General features: G+C 39.2%; 1 protein-coding gene across 2 annotated transcripts in view; it reads right to left on the bottom strand.

The window, feature by feature from the left end:
* LOC122794694 (DNA dC->dU-editing enzyme APOBEC-3D-like) overlaps positions 1 to 17,855 on the bottom strand; it is a 202,451-nt gene extending 184,596 nt beyond the window's left edge. For both annotated transcript variants that reach the window (XM_044063326.1, XM_044063325.1), the window contains exon 1: positions 17,783 to 17,855. The gene's annotated coding sequence lies outside the window, so the exon portion shown is untranslated. The remainder of the gene's footprint in view (positions 1 to 17,782) is intronic.
* Positions 17,856 to 18,107: the final 252 nt, after the last annotated feature.

Raw genomic sequence — 18,107 nt, forward strand, 5'->3', positions numbered from 1 at the left:
CAACCCTCTCCTAATGGAAATGCTGCACATCAACCAGTCAAATTGGCTCAAGAGCCACTCGCTCTAGGAATCTTAACTCATTCACTCCAAAGGAGCTCAGGAAGTTTGCACTGTCACTTCCAATGGGCAGAGCCTAAGCCTTTTGACAGAATCAAATTAAGTCCTCATATTTCAAACAAATGTTCATATCTCTGGGATTATAGTGGTTAATAAAGAAGTGTAAATGTCAAACTCTTCAACACAGACTATTTTTATTGTGGTAGTATTCTTTAGGTTCTAGGTCTTAAACCACATTTTATAAGTTACAGTAAACACAGTAACTATTACATTTGTAATATTTTGTAAACAACTTACAATTTCTTAGCAACCACTTAAGTTGCACACATACTGTCAGCAGCATTTTATTCATCTAGTTAAGAGCTTTCATATGAGGCTAAGGAGTTCTGTCTGTTTTACTTGGTTGTTGAGATATTTAGAAAAACGTGAAAATTATATCTATATAAATAAATATCATAAAAAACAACAGTTAATGTCTATTTACCTGCACTAAACAGAGATCAAATATTAATGCAGTTAAGTTTGCTATTGTGTAAGCTTTAAGATGAAACCTTTTAAAACCTTGTACATAGTATTGTTTTGAAATTATTGATGTAAATATGAACAAACAGTATTTGATGCCTAGGGATTTCAGTAGGTGTTAACTGCAGATGCACCTGGAGGCATCACTAGGATGTAATAAGCTTCTGACATTAACAGATCATGCCGGAGAGACTGCTATGTCTCCCAGAGATTGCGGCTTCTCTGGAATAGACTCCCTATTTATGTAAAATGGTGCACCTCACTGACCCTATTTAAACACGACCTAGATAATTGGATGGGAGACCAAAAAATTGCCCCTGGGGTGGCACCCATGTCCCTCATGTACAGGGATAGCCAGTGTTGATCACAGACCCGCTCTGTTCATAATTTTTTTCTGCAAACTACTTGAAAAAGAACAAATGGGAATACTTGAGATTAACATGACTAGGCTTGTAAAGACTGTAGGGCCACTAGCCTGGTAAACTCCTATGAACTTATGAGCATCATCATTTTCCAAGGTTGGTTTTTCAAGTAAATCAAGATAATGAAGAATGATAGTGAGTGAGACCGAGTAGTTTGTATAAAATGGTAACAAATAACTACAGATGCGGCAATTATTAGCGCACAGGCTATTAGAAGCCTATCCAGCAACCAGTTGTTAGACTCAAACCCTACAACTTGTGAGGTATTAACCTTAACCATTATTCTGTCTACATGGAAACAGCTTTTTTTGTGGAATTTTCCTGTTGTTTTTTTTTTTAAATAAATTACAGGTGATAAATATGGAAAATGTTGGATTTACTAATACATGCATCCATAGGGAATGGATGTTAAACTGTGTTTATCATTTTCGTTTGACACTGTAATGTGTAGGTTATCTTATTTATGCATGTTTAAATGAGGCAGCCTAGTTATTTGAAAACATGGACTCTTTCAGTAATGTTTCCATGAGACGAGGGGATGACAAAGTCTTACGTTTGCTCTAACACTTTCCTTGGTGTTTCTAGCAGTTTGTGATTAGATTAGTTTATTGTAGACAGGCTGCTGTCTCACTTTCCTTGATGAAGAATGAGGTGTTTGGAAAGGTTCATGAAAATTATTAGTGAGTCAGGATGGGCTGATCAGAGCAAAAGATTAACTGAGTCAAACAAAAATGAGTTGTATTTTGAACATCAGAGATATTTAAAAAAAACAAAAATAGTAGATATCCTAGTATAGATTATTGCGACATTTCTGCAGGAAGAAGTATAGAGGAGAAAGTAAGAAGAACCCTACTCTATTTATTTTATTTGAATTTACTGACCATGGTGGAAAACTGATTGGTTTGGGAACATTGTCTAATAAAATGGCTTGTAGGCAAATGGAGGAAAAGGGAATCAAACTCTAGACTCCATTACACAGCTTATAAACAGCTCATAGTCTTAATCCTTTGCCTAAGTATGCACAGAAATATGTGGAAGCAAATATGCATGTGAAATTGTAGAGGTACACTACACAACATGTTAGAACTTTACGAGTCAAAAACAAAATGGTTTGCCACTAAAAAATAGTTCAGGACATATGTAACAATGTTGGGATATGAATAACCACATGTATGTGCACGTTAATGTTCTTGGTGTCACGCTGTTGTTTAACACCACTGACAGTGTACTTAGCTAAAGTTGTGAGTTACTTAACATGCCAACTTAAGTCAAAAGCTTTTGCTGGGTCAGTGAATGTTATACCAGTGATGTTTCTTTGGGAGTAGTTTGATAGACACTGTGTGATGTTTCTTTGGGACTGGTATGGTAGATAGTGTCAGAAAATTTAGGCAGAGTAGTGACAGTACAATGTGTTTTCAGAAATTATGTTGAATGGGGCACAGTATGTTGCTTACATTAAGATTTTTATTAAATTGTAAGAAGACTTTTTCAGTCCTCTGGGAATAGTACAGATGATATAAATAAGGTGATTATGTTTAGTGGCTGTGAGGTTTGCTGTTTTAGATACAGAGATGATCATAGAGGGTTTTGTACCTCATAACAGGAATGAGTGGAAAGGGTGCTACTTATCAAACAGGGATAAAATTAATGAGTTTTAAGATATTACTAGCTATTACATTCATGTACACATACTTGTAAGTCACAAGTAATACACACAGATCATGTAAAAAAACATATAAAGGTATACAACAAAAACAAAAGGTACAACTTAAGTTTCTGAAATTATGATAGTCATAAAAGAAGTCTAGATTAAATGACATGCAGCTTAATTCTGCATGTCCTCCGACCCCCAAAATCAATAGTGATTTGAATAAGGCAGTGAATTTGCTACCACTACTGCTACTTATAATGCTAACTCCAAGACTGCTGTATCGCTGAAAGGAGAGAATATTATGATGTATCTCCAACTCTGATTTAGTATACACTATTCCCATTCCCACTTGTGGTACCACTATTCGAAGGATTGCAAATATGTTCCTTGGAATTTAAACAAGCACCGACAGAGTCCAGAAACTACTCACTCTGCTTATCAGATCTTTGGATCTAAGAATGATGCTTCATCTCAAAGACTGAAAGCAATAATAATGCATTTTATTTAAAAACTGAAAGGGAAGAAGTGTGACTCTAGCATATTATCAGTAAACAATGAATTGATCTCCCAGCCACATGGTGTAGCAAAAGTGCTTGCAGAGAAATTGTATTCAGACTTTTCAGTAAACAAAGAAATATGTCAAAATTTTTTAGAGATGGCAAAAGACATCCCTTTTATATCTACAGACCTATTAACTGTCGCCGCAAGAAAAGAGAAAAACTCAGGATCGTTTGGACCAGACAAGCCAGTTGCTAACTTTGAATACAGAATCAAAAAATGTCTAATTAAAATCCAAATTAATTATGTTAAGCAAAATGTCCACAGGTAGGCATATCTTTACCTAATGCAACAGGCTATAATGGTACAAGTTCACAAAGTGGCAGGCAAGCAAGCAATAATGCCTTACAGTGTGTACATTAGGAAGAAATAACAGACTGCTCAGGGGTGTTACTAAGTCTAACCCCATAGGTAAAGGACTTCCCCACACATGCAAGGTCCATTAGTCAACTCAAAACATATAACTTAGAGAGCATTACTGTGCTTAGAAAATGGACTTTTGCTTTTTTATGAAATAATTGACAATGCAATATTTTATCATATTTGATATAAAATAACCCCTATTTTTTACCTTATACACAGTTGCCATGTGTAAGATCAACATTTTTTTTGTTCTTCAAATTAAAGTTGAGGAGACATCAGATCACAGGATGGCACCAGGCATTAAAATAACTGGTTAAACCTGATAACTATGACACAATGTAGGCATGCATTTAGATACTGAATGTATCTTACACAGGTAAGGTCAGTTACACTATAACCATGGTCATAGGATCATAGGATCACAGAAATTCCTGGATTTTGTGAAAACGAACTCCCTGGACCATATGGTCAATACACCAACCAGGGGTGCAACCATACTGGATCTGGTCCTCACTAACATGGGAGAGAACTGCACACCCCCTACTGTAATGCCTTCCCTGGTAAGGTTAGACCAGAAAATGGTCTCCTTTGAAGTAAAAATAAAACCTGGACTCCCTAGCTAAACTGGGAATCTTCAGGAACTATTCTAAGGCTAACCTCCTGCTAATAAGTGAAAACCTGGCAACATTTCAAGATCCTATAAACCCTGAGAACACTTCTGCCTATGCAGAACTGTTCACAGAAACCTTGTACAAGCATGTTAATAGTTGCATAGAGGCAGCTGTACCCACCAGGAAGAAGTACAGAACTAACTCAAAAAACAAGCCACCTTGGTGGAATTACAAAATCAGTTGGATGTATAACAGGAGGAAGAAAATCATGGCAAAAATTAGGAGGTGCAGCACCCAGCAGGATAAAAGCACTCATTAAATTAAACAAACAACTCAGAGGACTTACAAAGTCTACCAAAGCCAAATTTGAGGTAAGTTTGGCCTCCCAGGACAAGGACAACCACAAAGCATTCTTTAGCTATGTCTGCAGCCTCAAAGGCAATAGACAATTGTGTGCAGAGCTCATTGTACATGGAGCCACATATACTGAACCAGAAGATATAGCAAACCTCCTGGTTGATAATTCCAGGTCTAACTTTACCCCTCTCCCCCTCAACCTTCCCTCAGGAAATATCATTGAATATAACTCCCCCTACTATCACTAGGGAACAGGTCCTTAATGCCCTCTCTAAGACCAAGAACACTGCATCAGTGGGCCCAGACAATATCCCAGGATGCCTTCTAAATAGCATGAAACATGACTTATCGGGCCTCTGGAATTACTATTTAACTGTAGCTGCCAAACAGGCTTTGAGCCTCATGAATGGAGAAAGGCAACAACATTCCTCTGCACAAAGGTGGGCCATCTACAGACCCTGGAAATTACAGACCCATAAGACTCACTAGTCTTATATGTAAAGCCATGGAAGTAATTATCATGGGAGATGATCAATAGAGATATAGTAAACCTCCAGACACTGGACCCAACTCAGTTTGGTTTTGTCAAGGGCAGATCATGCCTACTGAACCTGGTGGACTTCTTTGAGAAGGTCACTAAAGCAATGGATGAGGGCACAATTGTTCACACTGCCTACTTTGACCAGGCCAAGACATTTGACACAAACCCCACAAAGGCATTGTTGACAAATTCAAGAGGTTAGGTACAAACCCATATGTCACCCGGTGGATAGCCAATTGGATTAAAGACAGGACCCAGGAAGTTAGAATTGGCGAGTCCCTTATGGATCAGTCCTTGGATTGCTAATTTTTGGCATTTACTTCTCAGAAGTCAAGACCAAATGTCAGTGGTCTCTGGCTGACTAAATTTGCAGATGTTTTAAATAATAATTATTTATTGATTATTTATGTATTTTTAAACACTATTGTATCTATATTTTTATACTACATCTATTTATTCCATCTTATACAGATTTTATATGTTACATATATAATACAGTCTTTTTACTTCTTTTTCTTTAAGGGGGGTGTGTCAGTTTAAACAATTTACTAACTGTTAATGACTTTTTTACCCATTTTTTGTACTATATAAATAGATTGCGTGATTAAATTTATTATCTGATGAAGTTCTGAAGTGGTCATCATGGGACCAGATGGTGTTCCGGGTTGTGTGCTACATGAACTCCAAGAAGAACTGAACCCACACATAAGGCTGCTGTTCAGTCTCAGCCTTACTACAGGATATGTACCCAAAGAATGGCGTACAGCAACAGTGATCCCACTCCACAAAAGAGGTGCTTCTACGGACCCTGAAAACTACCGCCCCATAAGCCTGACTAGCCTGGTCTGCAAAGCTATGGAATGGATCATTATGGAACTCATAAACAAAGACATTGGGGACCTACAGACACTGGATCCTACCCAATTCAGCTTTGTTAAGGGCAGATCCTGTCTCTTGAACCTGGTCGACTTCTTTGAAACAGTCACCAAGGCCATTGATGAGGGTAAGGTAGTTCACACAGCCTACCTGGACCACGCAAAAGCCTTTGACACAATACACCACTCGGTCATCATAGACAAGCTCTCCAGCTTAAATATAAACCCCTATGTCATAAGATGGGTTACAAACTGGCTCAAGGACAGAACCCACATGGTCAGAATTGCTGGAGCCATGTCAGACTCTAAACCAGTCACAAGTGATGTCCCACAGGGCTCAGTCCTGGGACCTCTCTTATTCAGTATATATTTTTCTGAGGTACAGGCTAACACGGGAGGACTGTGGCTGACCAAGTTCACAGATGACTGCAAACTGGGCACCATAATTGACTCTCCAGCTGACACAAGCATCCTCCAAAAGGGACTCATAGAAATGGATAACTGGTGCCAGAGCCATGGCCTTAAACTAAACAGCAAAAAGTATATAGTCATACCCTTTGGGAAAAACAAAGTGCCCACAAATTACCACATAGGTGGTAATCCATTAAGTATGGAAGAAGTAATTAGGGACCTAGGGACCCAAGTTGATTGTAATCTCTCCTTTGACAATCACATTGCCAAAGTGGTTAGAAAGACCTTCTATATAGCCCATCTTATCATGAAAGGATTCACATCTAGATCAAGGGAGGTCATTGTGCCCCTGTACTGTTCCCTCATCAGGCCCATAATTGAGTACAATGCCCCATTTGGGATGTACCTTACCCGACAACTGCAGCAACTAGAAAGACCCCAAAAGTACCTCACAAAGAGGATCAAGGGACTCAAACAAATGCCATATGCTGCTCGGCTAAAAAAACTCCAGCTCTACTCAGTTGCATACCGCCTACTCAGAGGCGATCTATGCCTGACGTACAAAGCCATGTCCAACCCGGAGTTAATGGACATGCTTCACCTCAGAAAATCCAAATCCCTTAGAGCTATGCGATCGAGAGAATTGAACCTCAGCACAGAAATAAATAGGACATGCTGGAGGGACAGATTCATAACCCAGAGGCTCCCTTCACTCTGGAATAAAATCCAAGTCCATGTTAGGCAGAGTCCCTCACTGACTCTCTTCAAGAGGAATCTTGACGAGTGGATGGGAGATCATAGGTTCACCCCGGGGGTCACTTCTGTATCACTGCTAGACAGAGGCACAGTAAACTCATTCCAAGAGGTGGCGAAAGCCAAACACACTCTGGCTAGGCTTGTAAATGCCCTAGGGAAGATAGCCTAGTATGAACCTATGAACCTATGAACCTATGAACCTATGGTCAGGACGAAAGTGCTTATTATTTGTTTTATTCTCTTCAATAAACTCTAGTATTGGTTTTATTGAATTTGGCCTGTGTAGGTGCATGCATTTACTGTTGAGCGGTTCATCCTTCTGTTCCTGCTTGGCAAATTAGGAGCTATCATTGAATCTCACACTGACACAAATGTTCTCCAGGAGGGGGTGACACAGACAAACAACTGGTGTCAGAGTCATGGACTAAAACTAAATGCCAAGAAATGCATAATAGTATCCTTTGGGAAGTCATCCATCCCTGGTAACTATCATATTGACAACACACCCCTTAAAGTTCACCCAGTAGTCAGGGACTTAGGGACACACATAGATAGTAATCTAGCCTTTGATCATCATGTGTCTGCAGTGGTGAGGAAATCAGTCTATGTTGCGCAACTTATAAACAAAGGTATGGCATCTATGTCCAAGGAAGTCATTGTTCCACTGTATTCAGCATTCATCAGACCTATCATTGAGTACAGTGCCCCCTTTGCTATGTACATAACCAGGCATATCCAACAACTGGAATGTCCACAGAGGTTTTCACTAAAATAATGCAAGGCATAAGTAATATGTCCTATACAGATGTCCTCAAGGCCCTATCCCTATATTCTGTCTCCTACATGCTATTGAGGGGAGATCTATGCTTGGCATACAGGGCATTGTAAGACCCCACTCTGATGTACCTCCTACATATCCACAAAACAAACAGTAAAATAATTACCCATTCTAAAGACTTAAGCCTTGCCTGTGATATAAATAGGACCTGTTGAAGAGATGGGTAGGTATTGCAGAGACCACCCCATCTATGGAACAAGCTCCCCATCCATGTGAAGCAGAGTTCCTCCCTACTCCAATTCTAGTGCAACTTGGACAATTGTATGAGAAACCAGAAATTCATCCCTGTTCTGGCACCTATATTTCTGATGCAAACAGGTAACCTGTAAATGGCTTATCTGCCTGGCCCATGCTTACACTTATCAAGGGTATCATATCAGAACTTGTCAGAGATTTGGGATGCATGACTAGGCTTAAAAAGGCCCTTGTGGTCGTTAGACTAGTAAACACCTATGAACCTATAGGAAGTTACTAGGCAATTGGTCCTGAGGCCCTTATACTGTAAACCTAGTGAAGAGTTTAGCCCATGTTTAGACAAATCAGCACCCAAGGCCCCTGTCCAGCAGGGACACAGGCAGAATCCCAGGGGTGTATTTTCTGTTTCCCATCCAGTTATCCAGGCTGTGCTTGAAAATGGATAATGAGGTACTCTGATCTGGGGAGAGAGAGTCTATTCCACTGATGGGGGAGTCTCTGGGACCAGGTTGAGATTGTGTGTGTGAGTTACTCGAGTGAAGATTGACTTGCGGATATGCAGCAGTCCCATCAAAGCCGGGTCTAAGATTGCTTGTAGCCAGACAGAGATCACCTCTGAGGAGTCTGTATTAAACTGAGTAAAGGGGCAGGTTTTTTATCCTATCTGTGTAGGGTAGATGTTTGAGGATCTGGATTCTCCTGGTGAGGAATCTCTGTGGTCTCTCCAGCTGCTGCATGTGCTTTGCGAGGTAAATGCTGAAAGAAGTGTTGTATTTAATAACTGGCCTTATAAGGGAAGAATACAGGGATGTTATGACCTCCTTGTCCCTGGTTGAGATACGCTTACTTATGAGGTGGGCCATGTAGACCACTTTCCCTACAACATAAGCAATATGGGGGTCAAAAGTTAGGTTGCTATCAACCTGGGTGCTCAAATCCCTCACATCTAATTGTGTGCTTAGGATGTTGTTATTAATGGGATAATATGTAGGGATGCCACACCCCCAAAGGGGATGATGCATTTTTTTGGCATTCAGCTTGAGGCCATGCTTCTGGCACCAGTCATTTGTTTGGGTGAGACCCTCTTGGAGTATGTCCACAACACTTGTGGAACTGATGACCACACCTAGTTTGCAGTCATCTAAAACCTGGACAGCCATAGTCTACTGATTTTGGCTTGCACCTCAGAGAAGTATATTCCAAATACCAGAGGCCCCAAGATTGATCCCTGGGATATGCCGCTTGTTACGGGTCTACTGCTTGAGGCAGCTTCCCCTATTTTGATTAGGTAGGTTCTGTCAGTGAGCCAGTTTGCTACCCATCTAATAACATATGGGTTGATGCCTAGTTGAGAGAGTTTGTCTATTATGCCCGAGTGGGGAATAGTGTTGAAGCCTTTGGCCAGGTCTAGGTAGATGGTGTGCACTGTCTTCCCCTCATCTATGGCTTTGGTGACTGTCTCAAAGACGTCAACCAGATTTAATAGACATGATCTCCCCCTTGACAAAGCCAAACTGTGTGGGGTCGAGTATTTCGAGGTTGCCAATGCCCTGTTAATGAGGTCCATGATAATCTGTTCCATGGCCTTACAGATCAGGATAGTTAGGCTGATGGGTCTATAATTTCCCAGATTGGAGGATGCTCCACCTTTGTGTAAAGGGATGACAGTGGATGTCCTCCACTTGGCTGGGACAATGGCAGTACTCAGGCTTTGGTTGATTAGGGTGCCTAATTGTGCTGCAAGTTCATGCCTGAGTTGATGTATGATGCAGGCTAGGATGTTATCAGGTCCCATGGAGGCTATATATTTTGCCTACGAGAGGGCAGTGATGACCTGTTCCCTAGAGATAAGGGGAAGGGGGCAGGTACTGGAGATGTCCTGATTTACCAATGGGGGGACAGAGGGGTGAAGTTTTCATTGAATCTGTCAGCCAGTAGGTTGGCTATAGCTACAGCATTTGTGTATGTGGTGTCCTTGACCACCAGTTCTGAACAGATATGGGTGTTTCCTTTTAGATTGTGAACATATGTGAAAAAGGCCTTATGATTGTCTCTAGTAGATATGGCCAATTTGGACTCGAAGTTGGTTTTACAGGATTTTGCTACTCTTATTTGCTTGTTTAGGCTAAGGAGAGATTGTTTCCAATTGGGCATCTGCTCCTTCTTCATCCTGGACAGCATTTTTTTCCTTTTGTTATATAGTTTATTTGTTTTGGATGTCCTTCTGGAGGATGATTTTGTCCTGTCAGGTATTCCTGATTCCATGCATCTATATAAGTGCTTGTATAGTACTTTGGTGTAGATTTGGACATTGGTGCCAGTTCCAGCAGAGGAGGAGGGGGCTGTGAAGTTGTTTATACCATCCCTCAGGAGGTTGTAATCAGGTTGGGAGAAGTTTTTTTGTTTCAACCTAGCTAGAGGGGGGTCAGGGGAGATGCTGACTTCGAATGTGAAAGCTTTATGGTCGGGTCTTACCAGGGAGGATGATACTTTAGGGGTGCTGCAGTGGTTGATAATAATCTGTGAAAATTGAACATCTTAATGTAAATATCTGCTGCATTGGATCTAATGCCACAGGTTTCCAAATATGTACAGATATTTTCCTTCAACAGAGATGTCCATTATTCCAGGAGAAGATATGCATCTGAAAGGATGACAATTTCATAAATGCTGCAGTTCTCCCATAATTCATTATAAAGATTAATTCATGATATAACCTGTTCCATCCAAGGTCTTTAGGAATGCCTTTATTCATTTATTCTCTGATTGGCCACTAGATCCATTTCAGGGTTGCAGGGGAACTGGAGCCTGTCCAGCACTTAGTGGGATGAAGGCAATGAAAGTTATCCCAGACAACGTGCCAAACTATATGATTCTAGGGTGAATTTAATCAGGATGGACTGCATTACAGTATTTCACGTTAATAATTTGAGTTCTTTCATACTTATTCTTCTTGGAAAGAACTAGGATCAAAAGTTTATTCCTGGAATGTCTACTGTCAGATGTCTTAATCACCCCCTCTTTTCATTCTTAAATGCTGAAAAAAGTGTTCATTTTGTGACTATAAATTTTTATAAACCTTTTCTGAACATCCACATTCGTCTTACTCGGTTCATTTTTCATTGTTTTGTCAAATCTGAATTTCTAATTATCCCTTCCTGGATACTGTCTGTGTGCTTCTGGCTGTCTTCCCCATTTCCTTCTGCTTTATTGGGTACATCAGTCTTTTTACTTCTTAGCTCCCTTTTGACTCCTTAATGAATATGCTTTATTCCTGACATCTGATGCTACTTCATTTGAGCACCAGTGTTTTCCCCTTCCTGATTTGAATGCTAGTTTCACATAAACATCCATTGATTCTGTAAAAGCAGCTTTTATGTATACTGTACCTATATTCTACTATGACATTTTGAAGTATGCTTGTTACAGCTTCCCAGACCTAAACTACATGTGCACAGACCATCACTTTTGACTGGCTGAACTCCATACCTGAGCTAACCTTGAACCCATATTGTTTAGTCATTACTTGCTCAGAAATGACTGTTCACTTCTGAGTCTAAGATCTCTCAGAAAACAACAATCTAGTCCAAAAGTGCTTTCTCAGGTTTGCTTTATTACCACCTGACTAACAGCTGCTACCTGGAGAATATCAGGAATAATCTTAACCTTAGATACGGCTGCTATCACAGTGGTGTAATTGACATCAGTCATAACAAAGCCTATAGGTAACAGCAGCTGCTGTACTTTGCATGTGAAAGATACCACAGTAAGGGCAACATGGTGTTTCATTGGTAAGATCTCCACCTAACAGCCTTAGGATCTAGCATTTGATACTGATCTCCAAACAATGTCTGTGTGGAATTTTTATTTTCTTCTGTATACTGGGGGGGGGGGGGGGGTTCTACCCATACTCATTTCTGCTCAAAAACATTCAAATTGTTTGGCTATAGTAACCTGTCCATGTATTCTGTTTTGAAATCACTGTAAAAATGTTCTCCCTGGCTGCCTCTGAAAATGGAAACCCAGTCAGTATCTAAAACATAAAAGAATAAATAAATCACTATTAATATTAAAAAATGGTTCTTTGTCTTTATACACCACAAATTTACCTTGTGCTGGCCTTTTCAGTTTCTTTTCTGAATTAGAAGGCTTTCTTTTTGTACTCGTTTATTCTATGGCTACAATCTCTTCCTCTTTTCTCACAAATTTACTGTAAATTACTTATAGGTTTTTATCACAGTTATGGCTTTCTGCACAACATGTTGCTGTCACAGAAATAGAATATGGTTCTTTAATGAAAGCTGCAATATAAAGGAATATTTTGTGTAGATTGTGGGCATTCATATTGTTTAGCACAAATCAGCGTGGAAAAATATATATTATAACTCATACATGGTGTATTCAAAAATACACCAAATTATCATATTCACCAAATACATCAGACCGGTTTCGGCATTGCTGCCTTCCTCAGTGAACAAAAACAATATGACAAAAATTCCCTCCAACAGAACCTTATATACATATAAGAATCAATTACCAATTAAACAATTGTTGAATTGAACAGGGTTTTAAAAGTAATCATTCGGGCCAGGTGGAAGTAATCCACCGAACTTGACTATCCATTTCTTTTCTTTTACATTAAGTATCTCGTGCAATCCTGCCTTATCCTGTGTTTTGTATAAAATGCAGTCAATAATTGTAAATATAAATGACCCAGTTTTATGTTTGCAAATATATTTATACAGTGCATTAGCTTGTTTGCAGTTCTTGATGTCACTCATATGTTCACTTATCCGCAATCTAAGTGGTCTAGACGTTTGTCCAACATAAAATGCTGGACATGTACAACTTGCCAGATATATCACCCAATTGGTGCTACAGGTAGCAAAAAAAGTAATATCAAACACATAAGGTGTATTCTGGCTAGTAAAACTGCCAGTTTCATAAACCTTAGAACAATTACAACAATGACTACCTCGATTACAACCCATCAGTTTGTCCCCCGTCATAGTTCTCTGGATAAAAGACCTGTCCTGATTCTGACACCCTTTATAATGGTTGGACAAAGAGCTTAATGACTGGCCCTTATGAAAGGAATAATTACACCTATCACCCACAAATTCCATGAGTGAGTCTTCCCCTTGGAGTATATCCCAATGTCTAGAAATGATATTCATGAAGGAATATGTGTTTTTACCATATGTAGTAATTAGTCTAACCTGATTACTCCTGTTGGGTTGATCACCCTTATATACAAGCAAATCCGATCTATCCTGGTGAGACGCAAACTGGCCAGCTCTACAAATGTCACCAACCCTGTATCCCTGGTTCCTAAATTGATTGGAAAGATCACACTTATATTGATTATACACAGAGGAGTCTGAACAGATCCTTCTGATCCTAAGAAATTGGGACTTGGGGATATTCCTGATGACATGCTGGGGGTGGAAGCTGGAGGCATGTAATAGAGTATTATATTGCAGAAATTTGCAAAAAATGTCCATCTCCAAGGTATCATCGGGGGTACGTTTAACCAAGACATCCAAAAAAGTAATCTCCTTTTGGTGCCATGTTACATTAAATTGAACCCCCCACATATTATGGTTCAAGTATTCAATAAACTCTGCCAAATAAGAGGCATCCGCTCTCCACACCATCCAACAGTCATCAAGATATCGTCTCCAGATATCAATTTCTACCAAATAAATATTATGACTAAATCAGTTGCTCCTCTATGTAAGCCATAAACAGGTCAGCATATATGGGGGCAAAAGACACCCCCATAGTCGTACCCTCTATCTGCCATACACATTGTTTTTGGAAATAAAACACATTCTTAGTAAGAACATGTTAGGCCAAACAGACCAATAGAGTATTAAAGCCTGGTCTATATAATTTGGCCCTATCCAACCAATATTGAAGGGAAGCCAACCCCGCCCAATGGGGGATATTAGTATACAGGGAGGTGACATAGAGAGTACACAATAACCAGTGAGGTTCAAGTTGCATATCTGATACAATACCCAAAATCGGGTAGTATCTTGTATCCGGGCCCGAATGCATGGTAGCAATGGTTTCAAATAATACGTAAGAAATTCAGAAATGGGTTCAGTAAGTGAGCCTTGCCCCGAAACAATAGGTCTACCTGGGGGGTTATCAAGATTCTTATGAATTTTAGGAAGCAGGTATAAACATTGTTGTTTAGGGTGATCAACTTTCAAGTGATGGGCAATTTCCTTGGAAATAATACCTTCTTCAACTGCCAAATCCAAAAAGGCATCAATCTCAACCTTAAATCTGGCTGTGGGATTTATAGGCATTATGTGATAGTATTTTTGATCCAAAAGTTGTCTCTCTGCCACATCATTATATTGTGTCCAATCTTGGACAACTATAGCTCCTCCCTTGTCTGCCACTGAAATAACAATATCTTTGTTTGATCTAAGCTCATCTATGCAAATTCTTTCTGCCCAAGTAACATTGTCCCTACTTAAGTGAACCTTACCCATATTTCACTGTAAATCTTTGAGCACATTACCCTGAAAGAGAGAAACAACCGGAGACATAGGTGGCTTGCACGTGGACTTCCGAACTCTAAAAGATCTATTATCAGTCTGATTTGACTCACCCTGAAAATAAGCGTAAATTTAGTTTAGAGCAGAAATGTACCATATCCTGTAGAAATTGATGTTCAGGCACAAAAAAACTGGGAACAAAGCTAAGGCCTTTATTGAGTACTTTTATTTGCATATCCGTCAGATTTAAAGAGGAGATATTAAAAACATTACAAAAAGTTACACCTGATCCCTCACCCTCACCATTCCTTCTAAATCAGGCGGAACCTTTATGCTTCCTCCCCCCTCTTCTGGACCTAGGCCTAAAGGGCGGGCCAAGTTATCTCCCAAATTGTTTCTCTTAGACCTCAGTGACCTGTCCATGTGAGCCTCCTCCCCCTCAGTATTGGATGAGATATCATCACCTGATGTAATATTCCTCCCTATTTCTTTTCTTTAGAATGGATTTAGATCTTTTGGGCCTAAAATTCCCTGATCTAAGATTGGGGATAGCAAATTTGACATTCTTACATATTTCAAAGGGTCTCCCCCTATCAAAATCATCAACATCTCTCTGAAATTTTTTAATTTGTTTCTCTTTAAAGACATTTTCCAACTCTAACACATCGTTGCATAGTTGGTTCAGACTGACATTGTAACATGGAAGAGTCTGAAATTCTTGTACCCCTTTACTCAACTCATCCAAACTAGAAACCTGTTCTTGTATAGGTCTGTCATAATAAGAAACTAGAGCATTAACAAAGCCCATTGAAGCTTGCTGTTGTACTGCAAGCCAGTCATCTAATAATAACTGGTCAACCTGAGGAACAAGTGGCTGAATCTTTACCCTCAGTCCCCGTGGGGATAAGGTAAGGTAAGACCTCTGAGGTCTGAGGAAGCAATTTTATTTGTGAAAGCACTTACCTTACTATCTGTTATTTCAATAAATGTATGTTTTTTAGCTGAACAGCTTCATTAGTTTACCTGCCTTTCTGCTGACGCCTGGACTTTGGAATTTTACTTATTTAGTTAATATTTGGGTGTTTTTTTCATTTATAATAAAATATGTATTGCTATTCACAAATATTAGTGTACAAGCATGTTACTGATAAATTTACAGATAGACGAGTGGTGCATATGATAAGTCAAAGTAATTTAAAAAATACAACAGAGTGAGGTATTAGAGTGGATCAGCAAGTAGAGCTGGAATAGTAGAAATAAATCCAAAAAGATGGTAAAACTGTACTCATTCACACAAGGTTTAACCGTTTTGACATCTTTTTGGATTTATTTCTTCAGTTTGTTTTCGTTTTGTTTTCATTCTGTGTTTTCTAGAGAAGGAATAGTAATTTGGTGGGGTAATGATAAGTAGGTATACTGATTTATGAATTACAATAAAGTGTGGTATTTAAAGGGGATAAGCAGGTCAAGTGATGACATTAAAGGAATATATGTTACAAGGGAATCCGAGTTCTACATGGAATTTGAATCAGACACATGCATACATGATCTAATGAGCAAACATGCGTGTGCTCACGTACACACACACACACACACACACACACACACACACACACACACACACACACACACACACACACTTGCAAGCACACACACACACACACACACACACACACACACACACACACACACACACACACACACACACACACACATGCTTGCAAACATGTATACTCACATACACACATGCAGACAGACATGCCTAAAAACACTTAACAAATGCATGTACATAAACATTCTATTAATGTGGAAACTGCATCATCTACTGTCAATGAAACACAATATATTTCAACAATCAGTGATCAGTTATGTAACTATTCTACATGTTGTCTCAGTTCACTCTGAAATTGTGAACATAAGACTAATTTAGGGATCACTTCCACAAGAACTTAAATTAACACAAAGCTATGTTTTCTGGCAAATAAAAAAAGAAAAAAATTCTTCACTAATGCAAAAGCACAGAAACACACACACACACACACACACACACACACACACACACACACACACACGCACACACGCACACACACACACACACACACACACACACACACACACACACACACACACACGCTTGCACATACACATATACACTCAAAGACTCATGGGCATGCAAACAACATCAGAAACATAGACCCTAAAACACACATACACGTACACAGACAATTATGTGTATCTGTAGATACCATATAAACCTCTTACCCCAGAATGTCACCACGTTGTATGACTTTTATTAGGTCTTCATCACACACCTTTAAACAGCATACTACAATGTTCCATTAGGAACTATCTCATCATGCAGAACAATTCAGGAAAATACTCTAAATCTCATCTGTGTTTATTTAACATCGTGTGCAAAAATAACCTGCAGAATGTCTGAAATTTTACCTAAATGATCAGCTGACCACAGACCACTGCTATATCTCTCCACTCTCACCATAACTGCTTTAGGTTGGCAACATATCTAAAACTTGAACATCAGTTATAAATTATAATGCTTGCATTTCAAAGACTCTGTTGTTTACTGTATGAATTTGAAATACATCACACAGATGTGAAAGGAGCTGATAATGTAGTCAACAAACTTGTCTGAAGTTCATTGTGACAGGAATGCTAGCTGGCTGGGAAAATTAACTTATGGTTGGGGATTGGCATAATGATTAAGGTGTTCTCCTCACAGACGACAAGGTTCAGGGTTTGAGTCTCACCTTTGAAAGGGTGATTGGCTAGGTTTAAAGTGCCTACTAAGACCAGCTAGCCAAGTACTTACCTATGAACCTATAAGAAGAAAGCCCTATATACTGTAATATACTTTATCACTTAAATGAAAAGCTCATAGAGTTTTCCTTTTGCAGAAAATGCAGTAAAAGTAAGATGAAAGCTAAAGAAAAGTGGGTACAAAGGAATCCTGAAGAAATGTACTACCACATAACAAGCAGGTTAGCAATTACTTTGAAATAATAATTTTCATTTATATATTATGCTCAGAGCAAATGTAAAATAGTTAGGTGATTATTTTATTCAAATCACAGAGTAGTCACTTTACTTACCCACTGTCGATAAAATGTTCTAAGAGATTATCAGGATCTGCCTGCAGTAAGGAGAGAGATACCAAAATCTGTTCTGTGTAAAAAGTTTCTGGTATATATACCAGTATTACTCAGAAATAAGGAACCTGTCATTCATGATTGCTTACCTGTGGAAGGAGGAGTCACATTCCTTATTGGCCAGTTCTCATTGTACAGAACAGGAGAGGACACTCAGCCATCTAGTCAGAGAACGTAGGATGCTAATTGAAGAATGCATTATGATGTCTATCACTCATTTTACCTCATAAAAGCCTTTCGTACTGCTGGGAGTAGCAGTTTTGCTGAC

The sequence above is a fragment of the Protopterus annectens genome, chromosome 2.part1 (assembly GCF_019279795.1).
Source record: "Protopterus annectens isolate FY-2018-M chromosome 2.part1, PAN1.0, whole genome shotgun sequence".
NCBI classification, from domain to species: Eukaryota; Metazoa; Chordata; order Ceratodontiformes; family Protopteridae; genus Protopterus; species Protopterus annectens.